The sequence below is a fragment of the Natrix helvetica genome (genome assembly GCF_964273705.1).
Source record: "Natrix helvetica genome assembly, chromosome: Z".
NCBI classification, from domain to species: Eukaryota; Metazoa; Chordata; class Lepidosauria; order Squamata; family Natricidae; genus Natrix; species Natrix helvetica.
Genome location: NC_138554.1, coordinates 117382606 through 117397614, shown reverse-complemented (window position 1 = coordinate 117397614; position 15009 = coordinate 117382606).

Here is a 15009-nt window from a genome sequence, read left to right as displayed (position 1 = left end):
TTTCTCTTCGGTTCTCTCACTTCACCGAGAGGAGCCTCTTTCCTTGTACCCCCATGTCCGCCGATTCATTAAAGGCATGGCTTACCTCTGCCATCCTGTCATACACCGGTTCCCCCCATGGGATCTGGCCAAAGTCCTTGACTTTCTCACAGAACCACCCTTCGAACTTCTCAGGTCAGCCTCTTTGCATCACCTTACACTGAAGACAACATTTCTGGTGGCCATCACATCGGCACGACGGGTCTCAGAATTGGCAGCTCTTTCCATCCGATCTGACCTGTGTGTATTTCACCCGGACCGTGTGGTCCTTCGCCTTGATCCCACCTTTGTTCCAAAGGTTAATTTGGCCTTTCATCGATCTCTAGATCTCACCCTTCCGAATTTCTGCCCTAATCCTTCTCACAGACTTGAACATAAATGGCACGTTAGGTGTGAGATGGGCTAGTAAGATCTATATTGCTAAGGCGGCTGTCTTCAGATGCACCGAAGCTCTCTTCATCTCTTTCCATCCCACTAATAAGGGACTGAAGGCTTCTCCCTCTATGGTTGGCCACTGGATCCTCTCTGCCATTTCAAGAGCTTACCTAGCACATCACCTCACTCCTTCATCCAACATCATGGCGCATTCCACACGCAGTGTGGCCACATCAGCGTTGTGGTCAAGACAAGCCTCGGTGGAGGAGATCTGCAAGGCAGCCACCTGGACTACTACTACTCCCTTTATCCACCATTATAAGATGGATAGATACGCTTCGGCGGATGCGGCATTTGGAAGGCAGGTCCTACAGCATGTTCTTCCCTCTTCAAGCTCCTAGCCCTGTCTCAATCCCTCCCTGGGACAGGCCTAGCTTTAGTATGTCCCATGCATGATCTCTGTCTCTACCAACTTTGGAGAATGGGGCATTGGTCCTTACCTGGGATATGTCCCTTCTCTGGGTAGGTGGAGACAGCAGTCATCCCCACCCTTGAGACTCTGACCTAGTTCGCAGAGGAAAATCTGGGAGGTAGACTGGAGCATATGGGGATTGAGAGCAATCGAATAGCGCACAGCAGTCGACTTATCTCCTTTGTCAAGAAAAGTGGGAGCACACTCCTCAGAGGCGATGACATCACTTTGGTAAACTCAGTTCTATTGGTTACTGGCTGAGTTAACCCATACACGACCTCTGTCTCCACCTGCCCAGAGAAGGGGCGTATCAGGTAAGGACCAACGCCCCATTTCCTCCCCTTAGTAATGGGTCTACAAATAATTCTAAACCTTTTCTTCTCTATTTTACAAAAATGCTGTAGTAGATACACAAATATCCCATATGTGGAAATCTAAATATGTAGTAATCAAATTGATGCAACATCTGTTCACAGTATATATATATATATATATATATATATATATATATATATATATATATTAAAGGAAATCCAGTCAGCTGGTTACCCCAAATAAAAACTAATCTTCATATCCACAAATGGCTTCCAGTCACTTGTAAAGTTGTCTAGTCCATTGTCTATAATCAAAGCAGTTAATTTTTCCTTCTCTGCCAATTCAGTCAATTTTAAGATCTTCTCTTCAACTGTTGGCATCCCATTTTTCTTTCATAAACACAAATAATCCGCGCAGTGGTCACCATGTAAACAAATTGTGAACCCAAATTCTTTTTTAAAATTGATTTGTCCATAAAGTGGTGGCTCAATGATTAGAGTGCAGTACTGCTGGCTACCTCTGCTTCCTGCCGGCTGACTGCAATTTAGCAGATCAAATTTCACCGTCTCAAGATTATTCAGCCTCCAGCCTTCCAAGGCTAACATTATGTTATGTTACATTATTACATTATGTAATAGCCAACATTTTTGCCTATTTTACCATACTATAGTGTACTCATCTTCACATGTTTTAAATAATGTTTTATAACTAGCAATCAAGTGATCATCTCCAGAACATAAATTCCTATCCAATTCCGATTTAACTTTTGTAAAAACAAAACTTTTAAAATCAAGTTTAAATCTTTCAAAAATTCTATACTAATTAAACCAATCATAAATTCTTCACTCAATCATTATTCTTTTTTTAAATCTTAAATCCCTCTTCTTCAAATATCAATAACTTTAACTTTAACTTTTATTTAATTTATAAACCGCGCTCTCTCCCAGAAGGGACTCGGGGCGGTGTACAGTCATATTAAAACAGCAATATAAATACATAAATATAGATAAATATAGATGGAGGAGGTAACATATAGACTGTACAGTAATAATTAAAATTAGAATTAAAAATACATTAAAAACTACCCCTAAGAAAACTATCCCAGAATAAAATGTTTGCCAGGAGGTTACAAATGGGACTATAAATCGGCTAGGCCAGCTAATTGGAACAGGTGGGTCTTGAGTTTCTGTCGGAAGGAGCGGAGGTCGGTAGTGGTTCTGATATCGGGGGGAAGGTCATTCCAGAGGGTTGGGCCCATCACAGAGAAGGCTCTACTTCTGGGCGCCGCCCGTTTACATTGCTTAGTGGACGGCACCCGGAGGAGTCCCTCCCTGTGGGAGCGAATTGGTCGCAGGGATGTATTAGGTAGGATGCGATCCCGCAGGTAACTAGGTCCTGTGCCATGGAGCGCTTTAAAGATGGTAATCAACACCTTGAAACGCACCCGAAAAACCACAGGTAGCCAGTGCAGCTCGCGCAGGAGAGGTGTTATGTGGGAGTACCTGGTACTCCCCATGATAACCCGCGCGGCCGCATTCTGAACTAGCTGTAGTCTTCGGGTGCATCTCAAGGGGAGCCCCATGTAGAGAGCATTGCAGTAGTCCAGACGGGATGTCACCAGCGCATGAGTGACTGTGCGTAGGGCGTCCCGGTCCAATAGGGGGTGCAATTGGCGCACCAGGCGAACCTGGTGGAACGCCCCCCTCGCCACGGCTGCCACATGGTCATCCATCGACAGCCGGGCATCTAGGAGGACGCCCAAATTGCGCGCCCGCTCCACGGGGGACAGTTGTTCGCCCCCTATGGCCAGCGATGGAGTCCACTGGTTGAACCGGGGCGCTGGTAGCCACAGCCACTCCGCCTTGGAGGGGTTGAGCCTGAGTCTGTTGTCCCCCATCCAGACCCGAATGGCTTCCAAGCACCGGGACATCATTTCGACGGCCTTGTTGGGGTGGTTTGGGGTGGAAATGTACAGCTGCATATCATCAGCGTACAGGTGGTATCCGACCCCCAAACCACGGATGATCTCACCTAGCGGCTTCACATATGTGTTGAACAGGAGGGGCGAGAGGACCGACCCCTGCTGCACCCCACAAGTGAGCGGCCTCAGGGTCGACCTCTGCTCCCCTGCCAACACACATTGCGTCCGGTCGGAGAGGTAGGAGCAGAACCACCGCAAAACGGTGCCCCCTACTCCCACCCCCTCCAGCCGGCGCAATAGGATACCATGGTCGATGGTATCAAAAGCCGCTGATAGGTCTAATAGGACCAGGATAGAGGAACAACCCCTATCTCTGGCCCTCCAGAGATCATCCACCAACGCGACCAAGGCCGTCTCCGTGCTGTGACTTGGCCAGAAACCGGACTGGCGCGGGTCTAGATAATCGGATTCCTCCAGGTGACGTGGGAACTGTTGTGCCACCACACTCTCTACAACCTTCGCTAAGAAGGGAAGGTTGGAGACGGGACGATAATTAGCTAGCTCCGCCGGGTCCAGGGAAGGCTTCTTGAGTAAGGGCCTCACCACCGCCTCTTTCAAGGCGGCCGGTAAGGACCCCTCCCCCAATGAAGCGTTCACTAGACCCAGGAGCCAGCCTCGTGTAACCTCCCAGGATGCCAGTACAAGCCAGGAGGGACACGGGTCCAATAAACACGTAGTGGCTCGCAGTCGCCCACGTAACCTGTCTAAATCCTCAGGGGCAACAGAGTCAAACTCCTCCCAGCGTGGTCCCTCAAGATTTGCTTCTGACGTCTCCCCTGGTCCACTGAAGGGGGCCCATCCACTCTGGATCTGAGCGATTTTGTCCTGCAGATATTCCCCAAACTCATCTGCTCTACCCTGCAAAAGGGGCTTCCCGCGGCCTCTGTGATAGGAGGGAGCGGGTCACCCGAAACAGGGTGGCAGGGCGGTTGAATCTAAATAGATGACATATAGAGTCTTATATGTCATCTATTTAGATTCCAATAACATTATGGTATTATTCATATAATCTTTTGTATTTCCACCAAACAGACCTAACTGATTGCCTAATAATATGATTCTTACAACCAGGTAACAAAGTAACTTTTATCTTGTCATACAACAAATAAGCATGCCACCCAAATCTCAAATCAGAATCTTCAAGATTGAACAATCTTGGGTTTTTCAGAGTTATCCAACCTTTTAATCATACAAAACAACAGGATCATTAAATAATCTGAGATCTGGTAAATCCAGACCTCCTCTTTCTTTAGCATTTTGCACATCTTATATTTAGAACAGAATAGGGTAGGGTAGGGTAGGGTAGGGTAGGGTAGGGTAGGGTAGGGTAGGATAGAATAGAATAGAATAATAGAGTTGGAAGGGACCTTTGAGGTCTTTTAGTCCAACCCCCTATTTAGGCAGGAAATCCTATACCACTTCAGACAAATGATTATCCAACATCATCTTACAAACTTTCAATGTTGGAGCATTCACAACTTCTGGAGGCAAGTTGTTCCACTGATTAATTGTTCTAACTATGAGGAAATTTCTCCTTAGTTCTAAGTTGCTTCTCTCCTTCATTTGTTTCCACCCATTGCTTCTTGTCCTTCCCTCAGGTGCTTTGGAGAATAGTTTGACTCCCTCTTCTTTGTGGCAGCACCTGAGATATTGGAACACTGCTATCATGTCACCCCTAGTCCTTCTTTTCATTAAACTAAACATACTCAGTTCCTGCAGCTGTTCTTCATATATTTTTGCCTCCAGTCCCCTAATCATCTTTGTTGCTCTTCTCTGCATTCTTTTCTAGAGTCTGCACATCTTTTTTAAATCATGGCGACCAAAACTGAATGCAGTATTTCAAGTGTGGCTGTCAGTGTTCCAAATAGCATCCAAAATTAAATCAGAGTCAAAGGCAAAGTATTGCTGAAAGTTCCAATTTATTAAGAGAGCCATGTTGGCACATCTGGGGGAAACCCGAATCTGAGCTTCCTGGTTTTTTCCCACCCAGTTGGATGTTCATGCTCTTGCCCCCACACCCACAAGTCCACCACATGGTCCAATCTTCCACTGCCTGGCAGTTCCACCCATCCTGTTCCGGTCAGGTGCAGAGGTGTAGAGACAAAGGATGACCTTGGATTCTAGAAAGGAATTTTATTTTGGCTACATAGCATTTTACTCCGTCCCACCCCCTCCCATTTTCCCACAATAGAAACAGCATAGTAGAATAATAGAAAGTGTGGCAGGCCAAAGAAACAAAAATGAATATGGCTGCAGGCCTGGCAGTGGCTTTACCAAAGCATTATAAAGTGGTGTTAACACTTCATGTGATATTGATTCTATCCCTCTATTTATGCAGCCTAGAACTGTGTTGGTTTTTTTTTTTTTTTGGCAGCTGCTACACACTGCTGACTCATATTTAAATGGTTGTCCACTAGGACTCCAAGATCCCTCTCATAGTTACTACTAGGTACCACCAGGTACCATGTATACTATACATGTGCCTTTGATTTTTCTTGCCTAAATGTAGAATCTTACTTTTTTCACCATTTAATTTCATTTAATAATAATAATAATAATAATAATTTTATTTGATTAGCCGCAACCCTCTCCCGAAGGACTCGGGGTGGCGTACAATCAAACAGATAAAAAATACACATAAGACAAACATATATACAAAAAACAGAGACATATACATATGTGCATGTGTGCATGGAGAAGGATGGACTTAAGTGAAAGACAGTTAAAAATACAATTTAAAATCCCCTAATAAAATTACCAAATTAAAAACCCATCAGGAGCGTTACTAAGTTATGGTCGAGCCAGGCCAGCTATTTGGAAAAGGTGGGTCTTGAGCTTGACACGGAAGGAGCGGAGGTCAGTAGTAGTCCTAATATCCGGGGGGAGGTCATTCCACAGGGCTGGGCCCGCCACAGAGAAGGCTCTGCTCCTAGGCGCCGCCCCATGGCACTGTCTGGTAGACGGCACCTGGAGAAGTCCCTCTCTGTGCGAGCGGATGGGTCGTAGGGATGTATGGGGCAGAATACGATCCCGCAGGTAACTAGGTCCTGAGCCATGGAGCGCTTTAAAGATCGTAATCAAAACCTTGAAACGCACTCGATAGACCACAGGAAGCCAGTGCAGCTCGCGCAGGAGAGGTGTCACATGGGAGTACTTGGTACTCCCCATAATCACCCGCGCGGCCGCATTCTGGACCAACTGCAGTCTCCGAGTGCATTTCAAGGGGAGCCCCATGTAGAGAGCGTTACAGTAGTCCAGGCGAGACGTCACCAGCGCATGGGTGACTGTGCGTAAGGCGTCCCGGTCCAATAGGGGGCGCAATTGGCGCACCAGGCGAACCTGGTGGAACGCCCCCCTGGCCACGGCTGTCACATGTTCATCCATGGACAGCCTGGCATCCAGGAGGACGCCCAAATTGCGCGCCCGCTCCACGGGGGCAAGTTGAATGCCCCCAATGGCCAGAGATGGAATTATCTGGTTGAACCGGGGGGCCGGAACCCACAGCCACTCCGTCTTGGAAGGGTTGAGCCTGAGTCGGTTGTAATCCATCCAGACCCGTACGGCTTCCACACACCGGGACATCACTTCGATGGCCTCGTTGGGGTGGTTCGGGGTGGAAATGTACAGCTGAGTATCATCAGCGTACAGATGATATCCCACCCCGAAACCACGGATGATCTCACCCAGCGGCTTCATGTATGTGTTGAACAGGAGCGGCGAGAGGACCGACCCCTGTGGCACCCCACAAGTAAGGGGGCTTAGGGTCGACCTCTGCCCCCCTGCCAACACACGTTGCGTCCGGCCGGAGAGGTAGGAGCCGAACCACCGCAAAACGGTGCCCCGGACCCCCAACCCCTCCAGTCGGTGCAACAGGATACCATGGTCGATGGTATCAAAAGCCGCCGAGAGGTCTAATAGGACCAGGATAGAGGAGCAACCCCTATCTCTGGCCCTCCAGAGATCGTCTACCAACGCGACCAAGGCCGTCTCAGTGCTGTGCCCAGGGCGAAAGCCGGACTGGCGCGGGTCTAGATAATCATTCTCCTCCAGATGTCGTGGGAACTGAGAAGCCACCACACTCTCTACAACCTTCGCCAAAAAGGGAAGGTTGGAGACAGGACGATAATTGGCCAGCTCCGTAGGGTCTAGGGAAGGCTTCTTGAGCAAGGGTCTCACCACCGCCTCTTTCAAGGCGGCCGGGAGAGACCCCTCACCCAACGAAGCGTTCACTAGGCCCAGGAGCCAGTCGCGTGTAACCTCCCAGGAAGCCAGTACAAGCCAGGAGGGACACGGGTCCAGCAAACATGTGGTAGGTCGCAGTCGTCCACGCAATCTGTCCAAATCCTCGATGGCAACCAAGTCAAACTCCTCCCAAAAAGGTTTCTCAAGACTCGCCACTGGCGTCTCGACTGGGCCACTGAAGGGGACCCAATCCTTCCGGATTTGAGCGACTTTATCCAGCAGATATTTCCCAAACTCCTCTGCTCTACCCTGTAGAGGGGCCTCCCGCGGCCTCTGAAACAGAAGGGAGCGGGACACCCGAAACAGGGCGGCAGGGCGGTTCTCTGCGGATGCAATGAGAGCGGCACAATATCGACGTTTGGCCGTTCTCAATGCCACTAGGTACGTCCTTAAATGGGCTCGTACCTGTGCTCGGTCCAATTCGGATCGGGAGGATCTCCAACGACTCTCTAGGCATCTCTTGCGGCGCTTCATCACCCTTAGCTCCTCAGTAAACCAAGGAGCCAGGGTGGATCGTTGCCGCCGGAGAGGCCGCAAAGGCGCCACCCGGTTCAAGGCCCCGGTAGTCGCATTATTCCACGCGGCCACCAGGTCCTCTACCCGAGGGCGGGTCAGGGCTGCAGGAGGTGGCCCAAGCTCCGTCTGGAAACTGTCTGGTTCCATCAAGCGCCTGGGGCGGAACCATCTAGTGTTTTCCGGTTCCGCCTCCCCGCAGCGAGGGGTAGCACCAGGGAAGTCAAGTCGGAGGAGTGAGTGATCTGACCATGATAGAGGAGTGATGGTTAAATTCACTCCTCCCAGATCACTCAACCACTGGCGAGAGACAAAAACGAGGTCCAAGGTGTGACCTCCCTCGTGTGTCGGGCCCTGAATCATTTGAGTCAGGTCCATGGCTGTCATGGAAGCCATGAACTCCCGAACCCCCTCTGATGCTTCTCCCACTGACGGCAGGTTAAAATCCCCCATTACTAAAAGTTTGGGGGTCTCAACCGCCACCGATGAGATTAGCTCGAGGAGCTCAGGCAGGGTCGCTGATGTATGGCGGGGAGCCAGGTATACTATCAGCAGGCCCAACTGCCTCCCAGGGCCCCATTTCACAACAAGGGATTCACATCCGGACGTCTGTGGCACAGTGGACTCCCTCGGCTCTAAGTCCTCCCGGATAATCACTGCTACCCCACCGCCCCTTCCCCGGGCCCGGGGCTGGTGAAATGCTTGGTAACCTGGTGGGCACATTTCCACGAGGGGTAACCCTCCCTCGTGGCCCAACCAGGTTTCCGTTATTCCCGCGAGGTCTGGCTCCCCCTCCAAAATTAGATCATGAATGAGGGGGGCCTTATTGATAACGGACCTCGCATTGCATAACAGCAGCCTCAGGCCCTGGGCCTGCAAATCCTGACCACCTAGAATGCGGGGGTTGGTACAAGCGACCGGGTGTAACCAGCACCCACGGTCTCCCAACCGACTGCGGGTTGTTAATCTGTCCTCGTATCTGCCCCTCCCTACGACCGTTGGAATCAAGGAGCCCTGTATAGGAATGGTATCCTCTCCCCCCTCCTCCTCTCTGCTCCTTCTGCTCAAGACCCCACCTGGTGACCTGGCTTCGTCATCGCTCCTGATCTGACCCACCCACCCCCCAACCCCTGAACCCCTAAAAGAATTTAAAAAACATTTGACTAAAAACCCCCTAAGTCTCCGCTTCCTCCACCTCTCGGGATTAATGAATCCGTCATCAAGGTGGGCCCTTGAAAGGGCGGAGGGCCACACCTGCGAGAGGGGGGACTCCCGCAGCAGGAGCAAATCTGACCTCGAGTGTATACTGGGGGGAGCTGCAGCAAGGGCCAGGGTGCTATAGATGTTAATTAAGTCAGCAAGCCAGGTTCCACATCAGATGGTAAGTCAGTACGTGGATAATAGGTAGATGGTAGATAGATGGCGAATAGGTGGAAAGTAGATGGTACATGGTGGAGGCCAAGAGGCAATCTGTGGTGTGGGTGGGCAGGCAGTCTAAGTAGATGTTTGATGGAGTTTGATGGTAAAATTGATGGTAAATTTGATGGTAAGCGGGTGAAAGCTGGTGAAAGATGGTGGGGGGTAGTCCCGCAGGCACACACAGTAGTCCATAGTTATAGATAGTCAAAATAATAAGTAAACAAGTGACAAGCGGGCGGGTTAGCCATGGCAGGTAAATGGCAGGGGTTGATGAATCCTTTCTCTTCCTGGCACTAAACCTCCTGCCAGTGGAAGCCTCCTGCCAATCTCCTGGGCACAGACCTGTCCTGCCCTTGGTGCCACAGGGCTCCCTCCTTCTGCCAGGCTCCAGCATAGCTCTTTAAGGGCAAGCCCCATCGTAGCCTGCCTCCCCCCAACTTCAGCGGCCCCCCCGGTGTTAGTCCTGGCCCGAGCGCTGCTCCGGCCAGCCTACGGCTCTCCCGCAGGCCTTCTTCGGCCTCCAGCGTCTCGAGCCTCATGCAAACCCCCGAACGGCCTTTCTGCAGTCCTCACCCTCCAATTTGGCCTTGCTGACATCGCCGATACTGCCCTTGCGCCGCCCGGGTCGCTGGGATGCCGCTGGGATGCCGTCGCTGCCACCCGTTCATCCTGCCTCTGCCCCTATCACCGCAGTCGCCGCCGCCGCCATTCGCCGACCTCCAGCTGAAGCTCCAATGCCGACTCCACCTCCAACTCTCATTTCGGCTCCAGCTGGGGCTATTTCTTCATCTGTCCTGGCTGTTTGACCACCCTGGAGGGCCAATTAAGGCTCCATGGAAAGCCAGGGTGGTCATTGCTCTTAATTCCCAACCCTCACGATGGAAAGAGGGCCAGGGGCGCCCCCTCCCCCGTCAAAGAGCTCCGTGGAAGTACGGAGCTCAGAAGTCAGCAGCCATTTCCCCCGGAAGCTCCTCCTCCTCCTTTTGTTAGATAGCGCCCAATGTTCAAGTCTGTTAAGATCCTTGTGTATCTTAAGCCTATCTTCTGGAGTGTTGGTTATTCCTTCCTGTTTGGTGTCATCTGCAAATTTGATGAGTTCTCCATCTATCCCCTCATCCAAGTCATTGATGAAGATGTTCAAGAGTACTGGGCCTAAAACAGAGCCTTGGGGTATCCACTGCATACCTCCCTCCATGTAGATGCAGTTTCATTGAGGACTACACATTGAGTGCAGTTGGTCAGCCAGTTATGAATCCATCTGATGGTGATTCTGTCTAACCCACATTTTTCTACTTTATCTAGTAGTAGGTTATGGTCTACTTTATCAAATGCCTTACTGAAATCCAAGTAAATTATATAGACAGTATTCCTCTGGTCCATTAATTTTGTCACTTTGTCAAACAATGCAATACGATTAGTCTGCCCTAATCTGTTTTTGACAAATCCATGTTGGCTTTTGGTTTGTTTGCTTTGTTTGCTTCTAGGTATTCATTGATTCATTGCTTGATTTTCTTTTCCAGAATCTTTCCTGTATTGAGGTTAGGCTGATAGGTCTGTAGTTTCCTGGATCTATATTTTTTTCCTTTTTTGAAGATGGGAACTACATCAGCTCTTTTCCAGTCCTCTGGCAGTTCCCCCGGTGCTCCAGGATCTTTGAAAGATATAGTTCAGTGGTTCTGAGATCACATCTACCAATTCCTTCAGAACCTGGGTGTGTAATCCATCCAGTCCTGGTGGTTTTGAACTCTCCTAGGGTAGATAGGTATAAAGACAGATGCAAAAAATGAGTTAAATAGTTCTGCTTTCTCCCTGTTGCTTGTCATCTTCTTGTCACTTTCTCCCAGCAATGGACCAATTGTTTCATTGACTTTGTTTTTAACATTTTGGAAGAAGCTTTTTTTATTTTTTACTTTTGTCGCAAGCCTTTCTTAATTGTGAGCCTTAACTTTTCTCACTTCATCTTTACAGGCTCGGGCTATTTGCTAATATTCTGTCTTAGTTATTTGTCCCTCTTTCCACTTTTTATACTTGTCCTCTTTATCTTTCAATTTGTCAGAGAGTTCTTTATGCAGCCATGCTGGTTTCTTTTGAGAGCTGTTATTTTTATTCTTCAATTCAATTTCAATTCAATTTATTTGATTTGTTAGCCGCTCCCTCTCCACAAGGGACTTCATTGGTATTGTGCTAGACTGGGCTTTTATAATCTCATTTTTCAAAATTTCCCAAGCTTCTTGAGTTATTTTCCTCTTGAGGATTCTCATCCATGAAATCCTCTGCAGGCTCTCTCTAAGTTTATTAAAATTAGCTCTCTTAAAGTCTAAGACTCTAATTTGACTTTGTTCCATTGCTTGTGCTTGCATAATGTTGAATTCTAATATTGCATGATCACTTGCCCCCAAGGTTCCTGTACCTTCAACTCCTTCTATCATTTCATCTCTATTAATGAGAATTAAGTCCAATATCCCTTCTCTACTTTTTGGGAAACAAAGTTGTCTGCTACATTTGTTAGGATATTTCACTTGGTGCAGAGTTTGTCTCCCAGTTGATGTCAGGGTATTAAAATCCCCCATTGGTACAGGTAAAACTAGAAAAAAATAGAATATCATGCAAAAGTTCATTTATTTCAGTAATGCAACTTAAAAGGTAAAACTAATATATGAGATAAGACTCATTACATGCAAAGCAAGATAGTTCAAGCCATGATTTGCCGTAATTGTGATGATTATGACATACAGCTCATGAAAACCCCAAATCCAACATCTCAGAAAATTAGAATATTACATGCAATCAATAAAACAAGGATTGTACATAGAACAATATTGGACCTCTGCAAAGTATAAGCATGCAAATGTACTCAGTACTTGCTGGGCCCCTTTTGCAGCAATTACTGTCTCAATGCGGCATGGCATGGAAGCTATCAGCCTCTGGCACTGCTGAGGTGTTATGAAACATCAGGATGCTTCAATAGCGGCCTTCAGCTCTTCTGCATTGTTCGGTCTCATGTCTCATCTTTCTTTTGGCAATGCCCCATAGATTCTCTATGGGGTTCAGGTCAGGCGAGTTTGCTGGCCAATCAAGCACAGTAATCCCATGGTCATTGAACCAGGTTTTGGTGCTTTTGGCAGTGTAGGCAGCTGGAAAATGAAGTCAGCATCCCCATAAAGCTCGTCTGCGGATGGAAGCATGAAGTGCTTCAAAATCTCCTGGTAGACGGCTGCATTGACCCTGGTCTTAATGAAGCACAGTGGTCCAAAGTCCTGTTGCTCCTTGGTCCAAAGTCCTCTTTTCTGATGAGAGCAACTTTTGTCAACAGCACCAAAAACTGGTTCAATGACTGTGGGATTACTGGGCTTGATTGGCCTCTCCATTCTTCCTCCATATTATGTGTCCTTGGTTTCCAAATGAGATGCAAAAGTTTTAACTGGTTAAAATTTGTTAAAATCTTCTGATGATTTCTGAAGTTCTCTTTTCCTCAGTTTAATTTCGTGTAACACATTTGGATTTTTTTGCATTTTTCATTGGTCTTCTTCTTAATTAATGCATATATCGTATAAAATATACTCTTATCACAGTTTTACAGACATCTCAAACTGTTCTCAAATTGGTTATCTTGCCCAGATTATTGCTAAAATAATCTTGGAGTACTTGTTACATTCTTTAACAAACTACAGTCTCTGCAAAATAAAATCATTTTATCTCCATTTGAAATATTAGGCTCCAAATTTAACATGTGAAGTCATTGGATTAATAGAAAAACAAATTCTGGAAGAATATTAGCTTTAATTTTTTTATGAAGCAAATTTTTGTAATCTAGATCATATCAATTATATAAAAAGATTTATGTTTCTCTGAGAAGAAAGTGTAATTTTTTGCCAGTCCATTTTAAACCAATTATTAAGGAAATTATTGGTCTGCAAATGAGATTGATTTCTGTGGGATATGTTTCAACTCGAGAGCTTCAGTTCCAGGAATGTGGAATTTTTAATAATAATTTCTACATGGTAAGGATATAATCTCCCCTCCCCCCCACCCCTATAAACAAGCACAGAATGAACAGAATAATTATTAATCAGCTGAACAGTAATGAACTGTTCCCTGAACTGAATCGAACAGTTCATTCTATAATGTTCATAATGAAATGAACAGGATAGAATCAACTGGAAAATAATTAATTATAGAATCCCATGAAAACCACTGAGTAAGGAGGTTGCGGAACATGCTGGTTCTAGTGCTTGACTTATTTTAACCCAATTATTCAGAAAATTATTGACCTGAAAATGAGATTGATTTTTGTGGCGTATGTTTCAATTAGAGGGATTCAGTTTCAGGGACAATCCTTCGTCTGCTTATTTGTGTGTTTGTTGCAGTTGTATCCTGATTTCCATCTGGGAATTCAGAACCATGCATTTTGAATGACTGCCCCAAGTGAGGCTCATTATTTATTTATTTATTTATTTATTTATTTATTTATTTATTTATTTATTTATTTATTTATTTATTTATTTATTTATTTATTTATTTATTTATTATTTATTTATTTATTTATTTATTTATTTATTTATTTATTTATTTATTTATTTATATTATTACATTTATATTGCTGCCTATTCGCCTATGGCAACTCAAGGTGGCTTACTGAATATAAAAACCACATCTAAAAATGGTAAAACTAATAAAAAATCAAATAAATTAATGTAATAAAATCACCCCCACCCCAGCGACAGCCTATCACATGAGCCATTTAATGGCCTTCATCCACCTCTGGGTTCTCCAGGTCCACTGGCAGAACCAGCTCCTCAGTGCTTTCTGGAAGAGTATTAGAATGGGAACTGTTCTAATCTTTCAGGGAATGATGTTCCAGAGATAGGGAGCCACCATGTAGAAGGCTCTTCTTCTGGATCCCACCAGGTGTATCTCCCTCAGGGATTGGACCCCCAACATTCCCTGCCTCCCCACTCTAATGGGTTGAGTTAGGGATGTGACCGGCAACAGACACTCCCTCTGAAAACCTGGTCCCAAGCCATGAAGGGCTTTAAAGGTGACAATCAGCATCTTGAATTGCACCCAGAATCAGCAACAAATGGAGGCCTGGAATTGTGATACATGTGCCCACCAGGATCTGCACAAAACTGTGCGAGCCACCACATTTTGCACCAAAATGTGCAAAATGAGCTTCAGGATGCTCTTCAAGGGCAGCCCCATGTAGACCACGTTGCAATAGTCAAGAGAGAAAGTGACTATGAATAGGGATTGCTTGTCCAGGAAAGGGCGTAACTGGTGCACAACTTGCAGTTGCAAAAAGGCCTTTCTGGCCGCAATCATCACCTGCTGTTCAAGCAGGAGTCGTGGGTCCAGGAGAAACCCCAGATTATGCACAGGGTCAGTTTGGAGTAGTGCCAATTCTCCCTGGACCAACGAACCCCAAACCCAAAGCCACTCAGTCTTACCAGGGCTTAGTTTCAATCCATTGCTCCTATCCAACACCTAACAGCCTCCAAGCAAGAGGCTGTTGCGAGAGGGAAGACACCACATCAGTTAATACACCATAGGCTGAGACATACAGCTGAGTACCATCAGCATATTGGTGATACCTCAGTTCATGGTGATGGATGATCTGACCCAGAGGCTTCATATGAATGTTGAACAGGATTGG